Source organism: Mustela lutreola, chromosome 14 (genome assembly GCF_030435805.1).
Source record: "Mustela lutreola isolate mMusLut2 chromosome 14, mMusLut2.pri, whole genome shotgun sequence".
NCBI classification, from domain to species: Eukaryota; Metazoa; Chordata; class Mammalia; order Carnivora; family Mustelidae; genus Mustela; species Mustela lutreola.
The window spans coordinates 42,157,625-42,175,709 of record NC_081303.1 but is presented as its reverse complement, the minus strand read 5'-3'; the positions used below and the strand labels follow the sequence as shown (position 1 = coordinate 42,175,709).

The window sequence follows — 18,085 nt, the reverse complement described above, 5'->3', positions numbered from 1 at the left end:
GAGGCCCAGCAGCTGGGCGGGTTCAGCAAACAGCGGGGGCTTCCGACATCAGAAGGAAGAAGACCACGCAGACGAATACTTACCTGCAGAGCCGGGCTGACAGGCCTCTCCTTTCTTTTGCTCCAAATAAATGCAAACGGGCCATTCCATTGGGCCTCTGACGGCCGTCTTCTGCATACGGCTCCGTCCTCAGTTAGCATGAGTCTCCAAGAGGCTGTCACCTACTCACATCGCTCAGCTTGCCTGAGTTCTCTGCGGGGAAGAAGTGAAAAGGAGACAGTAGGCTCGGCTCTCAGGGCCCACCAACCGAGTGATGTTTTGCATGGGCCCAGATCGGGGTCCCGTTTGGGGCTGATATGTGGCCCTGGGACCCTAGCCCTCAGCAGCTGATCACCCGTCAATGGCAGAAACGAGACGAGGTTGGGCCCCTTGTCCTGAAGAAAGGCCAGTCCCAGTGGGCACTGGGCCTCATCAAGGAGGGCCTACCGTCTCTTTTGGAAAACAAATCTGAGAGACAACAGAGCTCTCTGAAGTACAGAATCTGGGCTCTCATCATATGCACGGCTTCTGGACAAAGACACAAAGGATCTAACAACCACATACATACAATTTTTTTTAGGTCAGGTTGCTCTCTATTCAGGCTCAAAAGACATGACACAAAGGGGCTGGGGCTGCCTTTGCACTCTGGGCAGGGACAGCTGGCTCCTGTCCTTTGCCCTGTGTACCTCTCCACAGTGACCTCAGCCAGGTCTCCCTGCTCCCTCTGGCTCCCAAGTCCCCAAAGCCACTCCCTGAAAAGATCCCAAATGAGTCATGCCCGCAGGTCCTTGGGGGAGAGGAGGAGGTGCTCAGTGACAAACGTCAGTGCTAAGCATCATCTAAGGAAAGCATGCGGCTGAAAAATGGCACAAGGGATGCATAGGCCAGGTGGCCCCAGACCGTGCCATCCCTCAATCTCCACCCACAAGTTGTTGGCTTCTCTGTCCCCAGCCATGGCCGAGGGAGACAGAACAGGAGAGAAGGGAAGCCAGATGCTGAGGGCAATGGCTTGCCTGCGATTCGGTGGCAATGGAGGTCCAGGTCTCTCTTGCTCCCGAGAAGGCACTGCTGGGCATGGTTGGACACGGTTGGGCGGGGCCTGGCGGGCGGGGCAAGGGGGGAATGTCACGCGCACTTGACGTGCGCTTGGCGCAATGCTGCAGATTCGAGAAAAGCCTGGAACCCTGAGCTGCCATGATGACGCACATACACAAGCACAAAGGTCAAGGGCTCGAGGCCCACTGTTTCTCCTAAGAAGGAACCGAGGAAGATGCAAGGGGAGGGGAAAAGTCTGATTTGGGAAATAAGGCAAGGGGAGGTTAAAGCAGACTGCCCAAGGGCTAGTCTTCAGCTCGAGGCTGGTGATGCGGACCTGGGATCTTCATGTGACACCAGCAGAGGACACTTAAGATGCCACATCTCCGTGATGGGCACTTCCTCCTGGGGCCCCTGAAGGCCAGGGCTCACTAGGGATTGTAAGGCCCACCATACCCGAGATGGGACTCACCCTCTATCCAGGCCACAGAGAGAAATCCCAAAGGGTTTTCTGGCCCCGAGAAGATGCCTCTTGTTGCGGAAGAGTGAGAGGAGGTTGAAAAGTGGCTCTGTTTGCCAAGCACATAATAATAATAACACGAGCAGCTGCATTTTCTGTTTGGTTTCTAAAATTCAAGACTCCACAGAGCCCCGTTGGGATACCCGGTGTCACCCCCAACCCGATGCCCAGAAGTGGTCTTCTCTGCCAATCCCTTCCTGAAAATGACCCCAGCCCCGGGGTCAGCTCCAAGCCCTGACAAGCTGTTCTTGCTGCTTTCATGTTGACAGAACGCCCTGGCTACTCGGCTGAGCGCTCCATCTCCCAGCTCCCGACATACTGAGTCATCATCCAAAGAGGAAAAAAACAACAAAGCAGTCGTCACCAGGGTCCCCACTGCCGTCGGCTGACGACTCATGGGCTGTCGTCACTCTCTGTTCTGCAGCCCCAGAATTGGTGATGAGGGGTTCCAGGGTGCCCAGCTCCCCTCCCACGGGATGCAACGGCATCAGGAAGCAGGCAGCCACCACTGCCATCAGAAAGAAGGGAAACTAACCTGGCATCACGAGGCTCCCCGGAAGGACCACTCGTTAACCCTCACTCTGCCACTGCCCACCCTGTCCTCACGGCTCCGCTCCCACAACGCTGCCCCGATGCAGACGTCAAAGGGGTCTTTACTACAGGTGGGAGAAGGCACCCCCTCATGGGTTTCAGGTGTGGACTGCCTGGTTACCTCCTCCTCTGCCTTCCAATACCCCTGAAGGCATTCAAGCTCCTTTTCCCCCATTCCTTCTCCAGCCACCTGCTATGGTCCCTTCTAAAGGCCCCGATAAGATAGCTGGGCAGGGGAAAGGGACGTGCATCACTTCCTGCAGGGATCCTATGTGCTTGGCAATATAATAGGCATTTCTGTGTAGTAGATTATGGTGGCTCCCTGTCACTGACTGACATCACAAAGCCCTAGAAGAACCATCCAGAAAGACGAGGCAGGGTCAAGATGCAAACCTAGGGCAGTCCAAGTGCAACGGCTCTGCTTCCTGCCTTGTATGAGGTCCACTGATTCTGGGTCCTGGAGCTCCTTCTGCTCTGAAGGTGCTACAACCATCCCACCTCCACCTCCTCCGCTAGGAGGAAGGGGACCAGGATAACTGAAGGCTGTTAATCCACCAACTGCAGCTACCACAAAAAAAATAAAATAAAAAAAAATAAAGCCATCATCTTGCATGAACCTGACCACAAAGGAAGAGGAGAAAGTTAAGAGGGTAACAGGGAGGGTAGCACGGAATGACTAAAAGACCCAGAAGCTGGGCTCAGGAAGGTTGGCCACCCAAACCCCATACAGCATTAGGGATGTACAAAATTCCTTAAATAGACAAGTTCTGGGGATCTACCTCGTAAGAGGCATTTTGCAGACACAGAGAACTGATAGGTAAAATAATGCAAAGACTCTGGAGAGATCAGGAGTTCTAATCGTGAGCAGAGCACTTACCGGACATCAGACGCTCCCTCGCAGCGCTGCGGGAAAAAGATACATGAAACAAGTTCTGAGAAATCGCCCAACATGGTACCTGGCAAACGGAAGGCACCAAATAGGTAAGTGCTTTCCTTCTTTGTTTCCCGGCCTCTGGGAGCTCACCATCTAATAGGTGACCGTAGGACTTACACACAAAGAGCCAGACGATAACCAAAGAAGCATCTAAGAAGGATGAAGTGTATGAGAGCTTGGCCGGAGGGACCCAGGGGTGGTTCCGAGGATGGCTTCTCGTGAAGGGGATCCGCAAAGGTCCACAGAGGACGGCAGGCTGCCGCAGGTGGGTGCGGTAGAGCCAAAGAGTCATGGAAAATACCAGTGGTGCATACAGAGAGGTCGGAAAAGCAAGAAAAAGTGAGTTGCCTGGTTTTGCTGGAATACGTGGTCTACCTGGGGAAACGCAGAGACGTCAGACTGAACAGGAGAGCTAAGGCTGGTTACAGACAGCCTTCAGCATCGTGCTACAGAGGAGGAATTTTATTCTGGAAACGATGAGAAACCATTTTAAATTTCTAAGCAAGAAAAGACAAGATGGCCGCTGCACGCAGAAGGGCCTGGAGAGGAGAGGGACGGGCAGCAGGGAGCCTCACTGGAGGACTACAGCTGGAACCATGGCACTGGCAGGGGGCATGACAAGGAGCAGAGAAGAAAAACAATAAAAAGGGAGGGCCATCAAACAAATCTGCCTTGGACCGCCCCCCCCACTCCGTCCCCATAGAGAGACTGCCGGAGACAGAGCCTATTTGGGGAACACAAACCACAGGTCTGACACATCTCAGCAGCCATATCTCTGCCTTCACTCTCCCCCCTCCCCAAAACAGCTTTTCCTCTGGACTGCTTTAAGCCTCAAGCCGAGGAGGGCATGGGAAACCTAGGCCTTCCGTGTGCAACACCCACCGTTCGGCCAACCCCAGACCCCCGGAAGAAGAACCCCCACCCAAGGCTGTGATCGAAGGTGGGACTGGGCGGTCCTGCCCCTGGGGCCACCTTCACTGCGGCAGCCACCACTGTGCCCGCCTCTGCTGCGTTTTTGCCCCCCCTTCCCCTCCTCCGTCATAGCCCCCGCCCCCCGCCCACTCTGCGGAACTGGCACAGCAGGACCAGAAAAACCAACGCCACCATGTCAGAGACCAGCAGAAATGCCTCCAAAATGGCAGCCTTAGGATAAAAAGTAGTCCAAAAATATTATCAACCCACCCAAGGAAAGGCAAGCCAGTGACAAGGGGAATGAACTGTGAACTCCCTCCTGACTGGGCACTCCCCACCCTTCCTCACTCTTACAACTGTCACGTCTTTCCCATCAGAAACTTCCTCTAAAAACCCAGAGAGCGTAAGAGGGCAAGAAGGGCATCACCCCGTGCCCCCGGGAGGTTCTGGGGTCCATGGGTGACACAGGACATCCAGAAGGACATTCTACGTTCAACACTCCAAGAAGGGGGAGAGCACCCATTCTGTCTTCAAACCTAGCTCCTACCACTGGCTGGACAAGAGGGAACCCTCTGAGGGAGCAAAGTCTTCCACTGCTCCCTACCAGACCCTCCCCAGCTCTGTGGGCCCTGGGGAGCCAGAGGCAGGGTTGCAAAGAAGGGCCGAGAAGGCACAGCCGTGCCTCCGTTATGTAATAAGAAGGGCGGTGCTGTCCTAGGCCGGCGACCCAGGGCGCACTGCGTTCCCCGATGCGCAGTCACGGGCGGGGGCCACTGCGCAAGGCGCAGGGCTCAGAAACCCCCTCCCCACAAACACGAGACCTCCCACAAGGACCCGACGGGGAGCCAGGACCCTGATTTTTCCAAGTCTTCCTCCCCCAGTCACAGGCGAACAGCCTGCTGCCCTAGTTTTGCTCTCACTCTCCTCACTCCCCAGAACGACAAACCTTTCTAACCTGGGACCTCCAAACCTCTCGAGGTCCAGCTGCCTTCCTGGAAATCCCACCAAATACGCAGTTTCTGAGCAACCCCCTGGGGTTGGTTCTCATCCTCACCTTTCCCGGCACCAGGGAGCAGCAGCTTCCAGAAGGCAGGTCCTTCCCACACTAGGCTCAGCTCTGGACAGCCCCGTCAATGCAAATCTCTGGTCCCCGGGGAGTAGCCCAGAGGCAGCAGGAAGCCCATGGTGGTGGCAGTGTCAGCAGCAGCAGCAGCTCTGTCCTACCTTGCCCGTGCGTTTCCAGGGGAGCAAGAATTATTTTGCCGCAACAATGAGGTGTGGCAGACCGAAAAATCCCTTTTCCAACACCAAACTAAGGGACAGATACCTCCTTCCAGTTTGGTCGACTCTCTGCGCACCCATCTCTCCAACCCTTCCTCCTTCAAAAAAAAGTTTGGGGAACCCTGAGCTCCTCTTCCTTAGAGTGCATGAAGTAAGAAAGGCAGAGCAAGAGGCTTCAACTGGTCAGTCAGAAGCAGGCACTGACACAGGAGCATACGCACACCCCTAAACAGATTTTAGAAAGCTGCTGGGTTTCTCCCCCCTCCCCTTTAAGCAAGTGAAATGCAAATTAAGATTTGATACCCTGCCCTCAACCAATCAAAAAAAGGTTTTCACCTGCCATTGGCCCGCCCACCAATCAGAAGAAATGTCTGGAGTGAGAGCCCTCCCCTGGCCAATGGAAGGCCAGCTCAGTCACTTAGTTAATGATGCAGCAGTACAAGGAAGGCCATCACATGTGAACTGGAAGGGTGCCAACATGGAGACACAGAGAGCACAAGGTAAACAACTTTCCAACGCCAAAAGGATGACATTTAATCTCTAAATGCTAGCTTCCCTTCTCAGCTCATCCTTAACCCCTCTCAGCTGGCCCTACAGATGCCGGGAGCCTCACTACCTGTCCCCCTGGAGCTCCTAACGAGATGCAACAGTGACTGCGTCACCATTCCCCACTTTTCCCAACTACGCAGTGACAAACCTACCAGCTTTACCCCACTGCTCCCAACCTACGCCCCATCCTGCCCACCTGCTCCCCACCAGCTCCAGGTGCCCAGAGCTGAACATTTTAATAAGGCAACCCCTGGAAAGCTGTGCCTTTCACCTTCCTCCCAGCACCTCTCCTCCCCACTCCCTACCTTCCACCTAAGAATCTCATGGACGGACAGACAGACGCTGACACCCAAACAACCTGGGAAACCAGTCTGTCTGTCCAATAGAAGGAAATGGGGGCAAAGGCTGGGAGGTCAGGTGGGACGCCAGGGACAGCTTGCTCCTCTCTCCTCTACCCCGTCAGGCTTGAGCAGCTGACACTAAGAGAAAAGAAATTAAAGTGGGGGAAAAAAAAAAAAAAAACAAAAAGCCCTCTCTTGGAGAAAAAATAGCAAAAAGCAAGAAAGAAGGTGAGAAAGACAGAGCACCCACATACGCAGAGACATCGCCCCCGATCCCAGCAAATACGTACGTGGGGGAAGAAGGGGGTTACGCCATCAAGTCCTGAAGCCCGTCGGACCACCCATCGCCGCCTGCGCAGACCCAAATTTTGGTCTGGCCGTAGGGTGCCGCAGTCCCGAATGTTCCAGAAATCGGTCCCGTTAAACCTTCCACCATCGCCCCGCAACCTCTTGCTCCCACCCCTGTCCCCCCCACCACCCACCTCCCCCCCCCCCCCCGGCGGGAACCGCCCGTGCCACCTTGCGTGTCATCTCCTTAGCCCGGGCTACCCAGAGGCCTCCAGCCCCCGACAGATTTCTGAACGCTTGGCAAGTGAGCTGGCAGAACCTGGTGCCCGGTGTTGCTATGACTTGTTTCTTGATTTCTCTCTCTCTCTCTGCTGCAGCACGGCTGTTGCTAGCAGACCTATCGACGGAGCGCTCTCTCTCTCCTCTCTCTCTCTGAGCTCTGTGACGCAGATCTAAATTCTCCAGTCTGCTCCTTGTGTTGCAAGAGCAGAACTGCAGCTTTTCCCCTGGAGAGCCGGAGGGCAGTGCCAAGGCTGGTCAAACAAGGCAAAAAAAAAAAAAAAAAAAAAAAGAAAAGAAAAGAAAAAAAAAAGTTGGGCCTACACTCCACTTCACTGGCCACACTTTGCAGCCCATTTTCTTACCCCATACACCTCACTGCTCTGGGGCAGAGAGGGCCTGGTCCCTGCAGGCTCCTGCCTTCCCCGAGGGCTTCCCAGCCACCAGACTAGCTTAACTCTTTGAGTGACAGCGCCTGGAACCGAGACAGGGCTGTCCCACGCTCAGTGTTGCCTCATCTTTTCTTGAACCGTGTGAGCTTCTCCCAGACAGGAGACCAACCCTGACACCACCGTCCTATTAACTCTTTCTGCCACGGACATGTCCAGAATGATGACCGTGGCTTGACTTGTGCTGTCTGCTGTTTTTTTTGGTTTTCTTTGTTTTTTTTTTTGCCACACACCAGGACCATTTTCTCCCAGGAATTTCTTAAGGACCAAAAAAGTGTGATTAAAACATTGCCTGCTTACCCCACGAATGCTATCCTTTTCTCGGGGCAGGAGCTGGAGAAAACTAATTAAACAGCAGCCCGAAGAATCCTGAATAAAACCAGTCTGGATCTTGATTCTTTCCGGGCTCAGGATTTTAGGGCCTCGGTGGAAATGTCCGATCATTTCTCAAAAGGCACTTAGGCCACTCAGTCCCAGAGATTCAGGTTGCTGAGTCATTTGTTCCCAAGAAGATCCTCTGACAACATGGAAAGCAGCAAAACAGTGCAGCGGCCAAGGCGAGACCTGGAGTGGCCAAAGGCTGGGTTCTTCTCCCCGGGGTGGGCAGCCCGGTGAGAGGAGCACAGACAAGCTCTCCCAACAGCCCCCGTGATGGTGGCACGAGGCCTGCCCACACCTGGAAACTCTCACAGGGACGGGGCTTTCCCAACAGCGCTGTGAAGGCCGGCTGGGGTTGTTTTTGGATACTGACAGGTCCCCGCGGCAGCTAAACCACAGAGCTCCCAATATTTTTCTACCCCCAGACCCAGAAATGCTTCCGGATCAGCTTAGATGCTAATTCACTAGACCCTGTATACCCAGAAAGATCTGGGGAGTGTTGGGTCCCCACACCACTATGTCCAAACAATGCAGATCCACATGGGTTTCTGACGACCAGTGATGCCACATGAGCCTAGACATGACCAGAATTGAGCGATACACTCAGGTCCTGAGGTAGCTGACCCAAAACGTATGTCACATCAAGAACCTTACGACTTCTGGGAAGAGGACTTGAGAACAAGAGACCAGGCCACCACCTTGTCCTGGACCCCGCTTCCCAAGCAGTCTTCTTCAGGCAACTCCTCAGGGCCAAGGTTTCACTCCACAGAAAGAAGACCACTCAGAAGAAGACCGTGGCACTCCACGGGTTTAAAAGAAGCCCAGAGCATCTGTGCCAGGCTCCCAGCAGGGGGGAAAGTGGTTCAAATTCACACCTTCTGGGCTCCGGGGTGGTGCGTGCCAATAAAGAAGTCACCTACTGGTCTGATGACCAAAGGAATGTGGCCTTGATGGCACTAAAGCAGGTCCCTCGGAATGGTCCTCTGCCTACTTAAATACCATTTGCCGTAGTTTCCTTTTCCGTGGAAAAAAAAACATGCCTAAGTTCATGTCAGGACATTCCTGATTTATCCAAGGGCCCAGGATCAAATAAACAAAGGGCTCTGGACTCTGCCAGGGAGCCTCCTGCTTCAGGAGGGAGAACCAGAGGGAAGTAGGGCTCGGCGGAGTTGGCCCATCACCCCCATGAACTTGGTGAATGACGTGGCTGCTCACTGCCAGGGCGATGGAGATGTCATGGGTGGGTGGAAGTGAGAGAGGAGAGGCAAAGGAGTCACGAGAGACAGAGCAAGCAGCGAGGGAGGGTCAGAGGAGGGCCGCACGCAGCCACGGAATTCACTGGCAGAGCCGACCGTGGTCAACCACGGCACCGCGGAGCCTGGGTCCACGCAGAGAAAGGTCTCCCCATTTCGAAGACTCAGCCAGGCCCCCGTCTGACTTGACCAGCCTTAGGATGGCACTATGTCCGGGGAGGCTTTTCTTTGTTTCACTTTTCATCGAAGTCTTAGCTTTTTCTTCCCATGACTGTGTTATTCCTCTCGCAATTTTCCTACAACTGAAATGGTCATTTTAGGCACCCCTGTCCCCACTCTAGGTCTTCCTTCTATGAACCTGACTCTGCATAATGCCCACAGCAGAAAAACCCGAATGGGATGACCAGGAAGCAGAAATGAATTCAGTTCTAAAACATGGGAGGATGTTTACTTAGCCAGCACACTCGCGTCTACAAGGAAGTTTTACAGGGCACTGCACGCAGTGTTTGATTTCAGGGGGTAAAGATAACTTCTGAGCGAGGAGAAGGTGCTGGCTCCTTCCGTCCACTCCATGAGGCCCGGGGAGGCTGGGCCACGGCAAACTTGAAAAGGCAGGGCTTCCTCCTGGGCCCAGCAGGTTCCCTGCTCCCTCTGCTTCTCCGCAGCGACAGGCCCAGGAAGCTACGCACACTTTATAGTCCACATGAGCTCTCTGTGGCCTCTGACTGATCTGGGTCAAAACTATAAAATGCCAGACATGAAGAATTATTTTCTTTACAGAGAAGGAGCTGAACTTTTACTCAGTCCTTGTCCAGGGTGTGGAAAGCAATCACTCGGTCACCGCCACAAACCCCGGGTCGGTGGGCATCTGACAGGAAAGGAGGCTCAGCGCAGGCCTCTGTTCTCTCCTCGCATCATTTGGGCCTATTCTACGGCGACTGCACCTCTCATCAGGAAAGAAACGGTTTTTCTCAAGACAGGGTACCTGTGTGGCGGGCTGATCTCAAACTCCACGCAAGTGTCTGGGGCTAGAGTAGAGTAGGTGTTCTAGATAAACTGACAGGTGGGTCACAGTGAGACAAGTGTTTTGGTTTACCACCTGGGAGGCATCAGACAACAGGCCCCCAGTGGCCCCATGAGGTAAATCATTTATCAGGTACCTTCTACGTGCTAAGCCAACACACAGCATAGGAGAAGACACAGGCCATCCCCCTAAGACATATGCATACGAGCTGAGGACCCTTATCAGCTTCCCAACAGGTAATTTTTGATATTTTGAAAATGTCCTCTTTACTTAAAAAATTAAAAAAAAAAAAAACATTTTATTTACTTGAGAAAGAGATAGCTAGCAAGAGAGAGCAAGAAAGATCACAAGTGGGAGGGAGAAGCCGACTCCCTGCTGAGCAGGGAGCCAGATATGAGGCTCCATCCCAGGACCCTGGGATCATGATCCCAGCTGAAGGCAAATGCTTAACCAACTGAGCCACCCAGTCAGCCCAAAAATATGCTCTTTAAAACCTGGAATTCATTTTCCCATTGAAATAACATTAAACACATCGGTTGGATTCCCAGGCTAGCCCCTTTGACCCACTTCAGGAAGACACAAACCCCAATGCCCTTGGGGTCGAGGCAGGTAGGAAAGGTGGGAAGCAAATTAGGGAGGGAGCATGCCAGCTGGAAGGAGGTCCCCACTCCTCACTGGCAGCCCACCCTAGCCCTGCCTGCTGGAGGCCACCTGCGAACAGAGGCCACCAGGAGCCCACATCGTCCGGTTGTTCGGGCGAAGACAGAAATCTAGACTCACATTTCAATTTTTAAACACTGTCAAAAAACTTTTAAATGTCAGAACATTTCTGCAGAGCTTCCAATTTGTTTCCTTTGAGGTAATGGATCCAAAATACGGTATGTTCGCTACAGAAAAGACAGGAGCAAGTACTTCCAGAGTGAGGGTTTAAATACAATGAAGGAATGAAGAATGTAGAGATGCAATGTAGAATGCAGAGAACTTCCCCTCACAGACGCTGGTACCGGAGGAAAAGGACGGCAGAGAGAAAAGTGAGGACAATCTCAGCCTTCAGGTCAGTGGGTGTCAGCGAGCCCTGCGTGGAGGCCTATGAACGGAAGGGGGCTCTAGGATTATTTTTAAATATAGATGCTACCATTGAAGAGCTGGTATCTGGGGGGTGGGGGCAGAGGGAGACGGAGAGAATCTTAAGCGAGATGACCCTGAAATCACCACCTGAGCCAAAATCAAGAGTCAGAATCGGAGCCCACTGAGCCACCCAGAAGACCCGACAGCGCTAGTATCTATGCCTCATCCTGATCCACCAGAAAGACAAGACAGTCATTCCAGCATCCTGGCCCTCTCTCCCAGTTAGGAGTTGCTACTGTGCATGTCATCCAAGGGTCTGTCGGGGCTTTGCTGGTAAAAGTGAAAGGGACAATGCAGCCGTCCATCAAGGCCCAGAGCCCTCAGAAACCAACACGATGACCAAGGCATTGTCCAACCTCGCCTTGGCTCAGTAACCTCCATCCCAGCTCGGGAGGTCTCAGGCAACAGAATAGAACTAAGGACGAACTCTCCCTCTACGTAACTAGCTACTAACTTCCAGTCTTTGCTCTGCCTCTGGAACCCACGAGAACAACCCTAGTCCCCCAAATACGTTCAGATATTTCGGGATAACTTTTACCACCACAAGTTTTATTGGGTGAAACAAGGAGGTACAAAAAAGGGAAATGAGAAAAGAGGTGTGTGTGTGGGGGGAGGGGGTGGCGGGGAGGAAGAAGCCGGAGAGAAATATTCTTAAAATAGCTGATCAAAAGTTAACAACCCAAAGGAAAAGAGGAAGAGAATTACGCATTACGTCTTCATGAGAAAGGAGGTGCTCGTGGCAGAACAAACAGTCGAGTGCGTCAGGACACGCGAAAGGAAGGGCCCTCGGTCCACACACAAGGGAAATGTCAGCAGGAGCCACGGGATTAAAGAGTTCCCAAGGACAGCCACCAGGTTGTGCCAATGATCTGGGACAAACGGAATGGAACCTGGAACTGGGAGAGGGAAACTACACGGCTCACAAATGTATACCTGTGGGATATTCGTTTGCCTATTTTGAGCACAAGGTTCTTTTGCTTGTGCATTTCTTGGGAGTCTTTACATATTCTGGATACAAATCCCCTTGCCCGTTACAGGTACTACCTGTGTCTTCTCCACTCAGCTTGTCTTTTCTCTTCTAGTGATGCCTTTGAGGATCAGAAGATTCTCTTTTTCATGTCATCCAGCGTATCAATCTTTCCCCTTATAGCTAGTGCTTTTGGGGTCTTCCTAAAAAATATATGGCTACCTCAAGGTTATGAAGATCTTCTGTGTTATCCCATTGATGGAGTTTTACTTCGTCTGAACCCGCACATGTAGAAGGATGATCTCTGACTTTATTCTTGTGTATGAAGTGAGATGGGGTCGAGATTCATTTCTTTCCTTGTGGCTATCCTACAGTCCCAGCACTGTATATTAAAATGACTGCCATTCCCTACTGCTCAGCAGAGCCCCCTCTGTCATCAGTCCAGTGTCCATATATGTCTGGGTCTGATTCTGGGCTCCCCGTTCCATTCCTTTGGTCAGAAATAAGACAGATGAATAGGTCTGTCACTGTGTCACAGAGCACTAAACTTAAAGCAGGTGATTTTAACACGAGGATTTGCCAACAAGTAAAGTTGAATAAAATACAAATCAAGGAACAAATTTTGCAAAGTAAGTTTAGTGTAGACAGGCAGAGCCCAAGAAGAGGGCTCCAGTGTGGACCTCTCAGAAGGCAAAAGAGGAGCAGGAAGAGAGAAAGAATGGAAGAAGCAAAGGGACAGTGGTAAAAATGAGCCTTGTTTTTTTGTAGACAGTAACATATGATCAAGAGAACAGATTCATTCGGTGCAAGAAGTAACCTGCCTCCAAATCCTTCCTGTCTACTACTCAGCTGTGTGACCTTGGGCAAGTTAACTCAGCCTTCTTGAGCCTCAGTTTCTTAATCTTCAAAATGGGGAAATTCTTCCTCATTGGGCTGTGCAGTTCAATAGGTTAAGTGACATACGTCACTCAGTCCAGGGTCTACCACTGTACGTATTCAAAAAGATGCCGGGTGCTGCCCTCATCATGGTCAGTGACACAATGGAGACCAGTCAAACTGCTGAAGCAGTCTTGCCGTTCAACAAACATTTAGGGCGTCTGGGTGGCTCAGTTGGTTAAGCGACTGCCTTCAGCTCAGGTCCTGATCCTGGAGTCCCAGGATCGAGTCCCGCATCAGGCTCCCAGCTCCATGGGGAGTCTGCATCTCCCTCTGACCTTCTCCTTGCTCATGTTGTCTCCCACTGTCTCTCTCTCAAACAAATAAATAAAATCTTTAACAAAACAAAACAAAACACCAAACAAACAAAAAAAACCCAAATATTTAGTGAGTACATACCACTAAACAAAAACAGCATATATAGTAGTTAAAAACTCAGACGAAAAAAAATGAGACAGGTTTGAATCTAAATTCTAGTATAGCCTCTTTACTTGTTATGTAGACTTGAACAACTTATTTCTCCTTTCTAAGTTTCTAGTTTCAGCTTCCTCCATAGTTCCTATGGGCTTTCTTGGTAAGGCTATAATGAGATACAGAAGCATTCTGCACAATGCCTGACAAGTGAACACCCTTCTAGAAAACCCCACCAAAAGACTATCAGAGCTGAGAAACGAATTCAGTAAAGTTATAGAATACAAAATTAATGCACAGAAATCCATTGTGTTTCTATACACTAATAATGAAGTAGCAGAAAGAGAAATAAAGGAAACCATCAAATTTACATTTGCACCAAACAATAAAATACCTAGGAATAAATTTCACCAAGGAGGTTAAAGAAGACCTCGTACTCTGAAAACTGTAAGACACTGATAAAGAAACTGAAGACGACACAAATGAACAGGAAGATATTCCATGCTCGTGGACCAGAAGAACCAAGATTGTTAAAATGTCCATACTACCCAAAGCAATCTACAGATTCAATGCAATCCTTAGCAAGATCCCAAAAACACTTTTCACAGAACTAGAACAAATAATCCTGAAATTTCTGTGGAACCACAAAGACCCAGAATAGCCAAAGTAATCTTGAGAAGAACAAAGCTGGAGATATCACAATCCCAGATTTCAAGCTATGCTACCCAAAGCTAAAGTAATCAAAACTGTAGTATGGTACTGGCACAAAAACAGACACACAGATCAATGCAACAGGACAGAGAGCCTAGCAACAAACCCATGCACAGACGGTCAATTCACCTATGACAAAGAGGCAAAAAGATACAACGGGGAAAAGTTAATCTTTTCATCAATAAAGGGTGCTTGGAAAACTGGACAGCAGAAGAGTGAACATGGACTACAAGCCACCCCATACACAAAAATAAACTCAAAATGGACTAAAGACCTAAAGGTTAGACTTCAAATCCTAAAACTTCTAAAAGAAAATTTAGGCAGTCATCTCAGCCGCAGCAACATATTTAGGGATATGTCTCCTTAAGCAAGGGAAACAAGCAAAAACAAACTATTGGGATTACACTAAAATGAAAAGCTTCTGCACGGCAAAGGAAACCATCAACAAAATAAAAAGGCAACCTATTGAATGGGGCAAGATACCAATATATTCAGTAAGGAGTTAATATATAAAATACGTAATTATATTACACAACTCAACACCAACCCCCCCCCAAACAATCCAATTAAAAAATGGGCAGAGGACATGAACAGACACCTTTCCAAAGACATACAGATGGCCAACAGACACACGAATCTATACTCATCTATGCTCAATATCACTAACCATCACAGAAATGCAAATCAAAACCACAATGAGATATTTATCTCACACCATCAGAATGGCTAATGTAAAAAAGACAAGATTTAACAAGTGTTGGCAAGGAGGGAGAAAAAAGGGAACCCTTATCTCACTTCTGGTGGGAATGTAAATGGGTGCAAACGCTGTGGAAAACAGTATGGAACTTCCTCAAAAAAGAATTAAAAATAGAAATACCACTTGATCCAGTAATTCCACTGGCTATTTACCCAAAGAAAACGAAAACAGTAATTCAAAAAGATACATGCACCCTTATGTTTACTGGAACATTTATTACAATAGTCAATACATGTAAAGTTTCTATCCACAGATCAATGATAAAGGAGATGTGGTAGCCACACACACACACACACACACACACACACACACACACACATACACACTGGATTATTACTCAGCCATAAAAAAGAGTGAGCTCTCGCCATTTGTGACAACACGGATGAACCTAGAGGATATTAAGTGAAATAAGTCAGAGAAAGACTAATACCATATGATTCCACTTACATGTGGAATCTAAAAAATAAGTGAACAAAGAAATGAAAAAACAGACCCCTTACTATGGAGGAAAAACCTGGGGGCTGCCACAGGGGAGCTGAGTGGAAGGATAAGTGAAATAGATAAAGGGACCAAGAGGTACAGACTTCTAGGTGTAAAACAAGTCAGTCATGGAGATAAAAAAGTACAGCAGAGGGAACAGAGCCAGTAATATTGTAAGAACATGGTGACAGATGGTGACTGCACTTCTTGTGGTGAGTACTGAGTGATGTATACAATTGTCGGATCAATGTGTTGTACACCTGAGACTAACATAACAGCGTATGTCAATTAGATTTCAATCACGATTTTTTAAAAAATTCAGGGAAAAAACTCCAAAATAAATGCTTGAACTGGTGCCAGCTAGCATGATGATGATATCAATGATGCCAGACAATGATGATTTGGGGAATGGTACATATCAGGCCCTCGAAGGAAAGGCTTTCTAACACCTTGGAAGCCCTACAGTCCCTGGCATTCCTGATCTTACATCCAAATATTTACCAGGCACAGGCAGCCTCGCTTCACAGTGATAAGACAAAGTAGTAGATAGGATCAAGTGTGTCCAGGTGGTAGGTCCAAGGCAGAGGAAGGGCTTGAAGAAGAAAGGTTAGAGGTGCCAAGTAAAAGCCAAATTGCTGTAACAGTTAAATGCTTATTAAAATAATTTCTAATCTCTAGATACTGTAAGAAGAAACAAAAACACAGGATCTGCAAATGTTATACAATTAGACAAAGTCTCAACTGATGCTGGGCTAGGCGTGGGTGTCAGACACAGTGCTCATAGATTAGAAGTCTGATGGGGAGAAGATTCCGGAAGGAACAGTGCTGCCAACAGCTTCAATCAATAATGATGACCACGATGCGGTCAGCCTGAAGACTGCATCTTGTCAGTCTCTTGGAACAACTCCCCAGAGCCACTGAGAAGTCGCTCCCCTCAAATCCTCAACCCAAGGGACCATGGCACTTCTACCCAGATGCCTGAGCTAAAGTAAAACTCAGCTCAGCAGTGACAACAAACACCCCAAGGACACAATGCAGTACCACGTGCCAAGTGCAAATCCGAGACAAGGGCTGGGGACAGCCTGTGCTGGAGGGTAGGTCCTGGCAGAGGTGAGATGCAGATCCAGACCCGGAATGTCACCACAGATGGGGAGCAGGAGCCAGGCCGCCGCCGACAGTAAGTGGCCTGGCAGACACTGGCCCTGAGAGCACAGGCCTCCCACGGGTGCGCGGTGAGGGAACAGAAGTGAAGGCCAAGGCCAGTCCTGAGCTCACCTCACCCATGGAAGGAGCCCCAGCACCAAAAGAGACTCCCTTGTGGAATGTGCCCAAGGGAAACAGAATAACGGGGTGTGTTTGTTGTCTCGGGCAAGGGGTGTGGTCAGGCCTGGGAGGGCAGATGCTGGGACCAGGATGCCCTGTTCGTAAGCAGATGCCTTCTCCTGGGCAGACTGGCTCAGTCTCCCTCTCAGGCCAAAAGTCCAGGCTTCAAGCGTCCTGCCTAAGCTGGCTCCCATCACCTCCTGGGAAAGAGAAAGAGGATAAAATGTCTATCTTTTCCTGGGCCACTGACCACGAAATCTAAGCTCCGGCCACAGGGGTCTCTGGGCTCAACTTCACACAAAACCTAGGCTGACAACGGGATCAGCACCAGCTCTTCTGACGATGGACCAAGGCTGGCTGAACAGGCACTCTGCCAGCCGAAGCCCCTAAATCCCTGGACCAGGGGCTTCTGGTGCCGCCTGAATTGCAGGGGGACCAAGTCTGCGTGGGACTCAGGGAGTAACCCAACGCGCCCCTTGGCTGGCTGCTGTTGAAATCCTGGCTCGCCAACGGATGGAAATGATTTACAGAGAAATGGAGTGTGGCTGGGCCACGTGAGGTGGGCTGAAGGGAACCCCACCCCACCCTTGCCCAGTGGAATATGCAGTCGGTCTGTGCCCTGGGCCCGCGTTGGTGGTGGTGCTGTAAGAGCTCTTGCCCAGCTGCCCTCTGGCACAGGCTGGGACCCTTAGATGTTACTGCTGCTCTTGGGGTGCTTTGTCTCAATCCAGGAGGGAAGTTCCAGGCAGGAGGAGAGGTCTCTAGGGTATGCAGATCCTGGGCAGCCGATGATTCATGGAGCTGTACTGACCTTTGTGTGAACACACAAGCTTAGCACCATGTTGCTCAAAAATGAAGTTTCTGTCCTGCTCCAGAACAAACTACTGCTTTGCTTCGCTGAGTCAGATCTAGACAGCAGAAGTCACAGACACCAGTAGGACGGGGGTTCCCCAAACAACTCTGACTTGAGCTTTAATTTCCATACCGCATTCTCCCCCACACAGGGGGCATGCCTGTGCCCATCCCCACAGCCCAAGAAGGAAGAGGAAAGACACCGGGGCCATCACGCACGCCAGCGTGCAAGTCTGGGCTTTCTGCAAAGTGCGAGCCTTGCCAGGAGCTGGAGCAGGGACAAGGCCTCCGGGGCTGCGGCGGGTGGGGGAGGGGCCGGGGGCAGTCCAAAACGTGATCGTTAATGTCGTGTTTGGGGGTGATCTCTGGAATGCATTTTCATAACACTGCTTTCGATTTCAGGATATTGTTTTCATAATATGAAACCTCACCCAAAGTAAGGTTCCAAAAATCTTTGATGGTGTGAATGAATACATCCTCTGCCTACAGAAAGCTCATGAGCGTGGAGGGTTTGTTGACCAGAATTGTTGGGGGTGAGAGACAGTCCTGTGGTTGTCTTCTTGACGGAGAGAGAGTGTTGGAGCAATGTTCTTCTGCAGGGTTCTGACTGTGACTGGTAGGCCGCAGTTACTCTCAGGTTAGGATCT

The 18,085-nt window shown here is 50.5% G+C and overlaps 1 long non-coding RNA gene across 27 annotated transcripts in view; it reads right to left on the bottom strand.

Moving 5' to 3' along the window:
• Positions 1 to 18,085, bottom strand: part of LOC131814654 (uncharacterized) — a 73,390-nt gene that overhangs the window by 20,829 nt on the left and 34,476 nt on the right. For 11 of the 27 annotated variants that reach the window (XR_009347378.1, XR_009347380.1, XR_009347383.1 and 8 more), the window contains exon 1: positions 84 to 6,668. This is a non-coding gene — a long non-coding RNA (uncharacterized LOC131814654). Of the gene's footprint in view, positions 1 to 83; positions 6,669 to 6,721; positions 7,024 to 18,085 lie in introns of those variants that run through there. The other 16 variants (XR_009347393.1, XR_009347399.1, XR_009347404.1 and 13 more) reach the window with 16 other exon arrangements.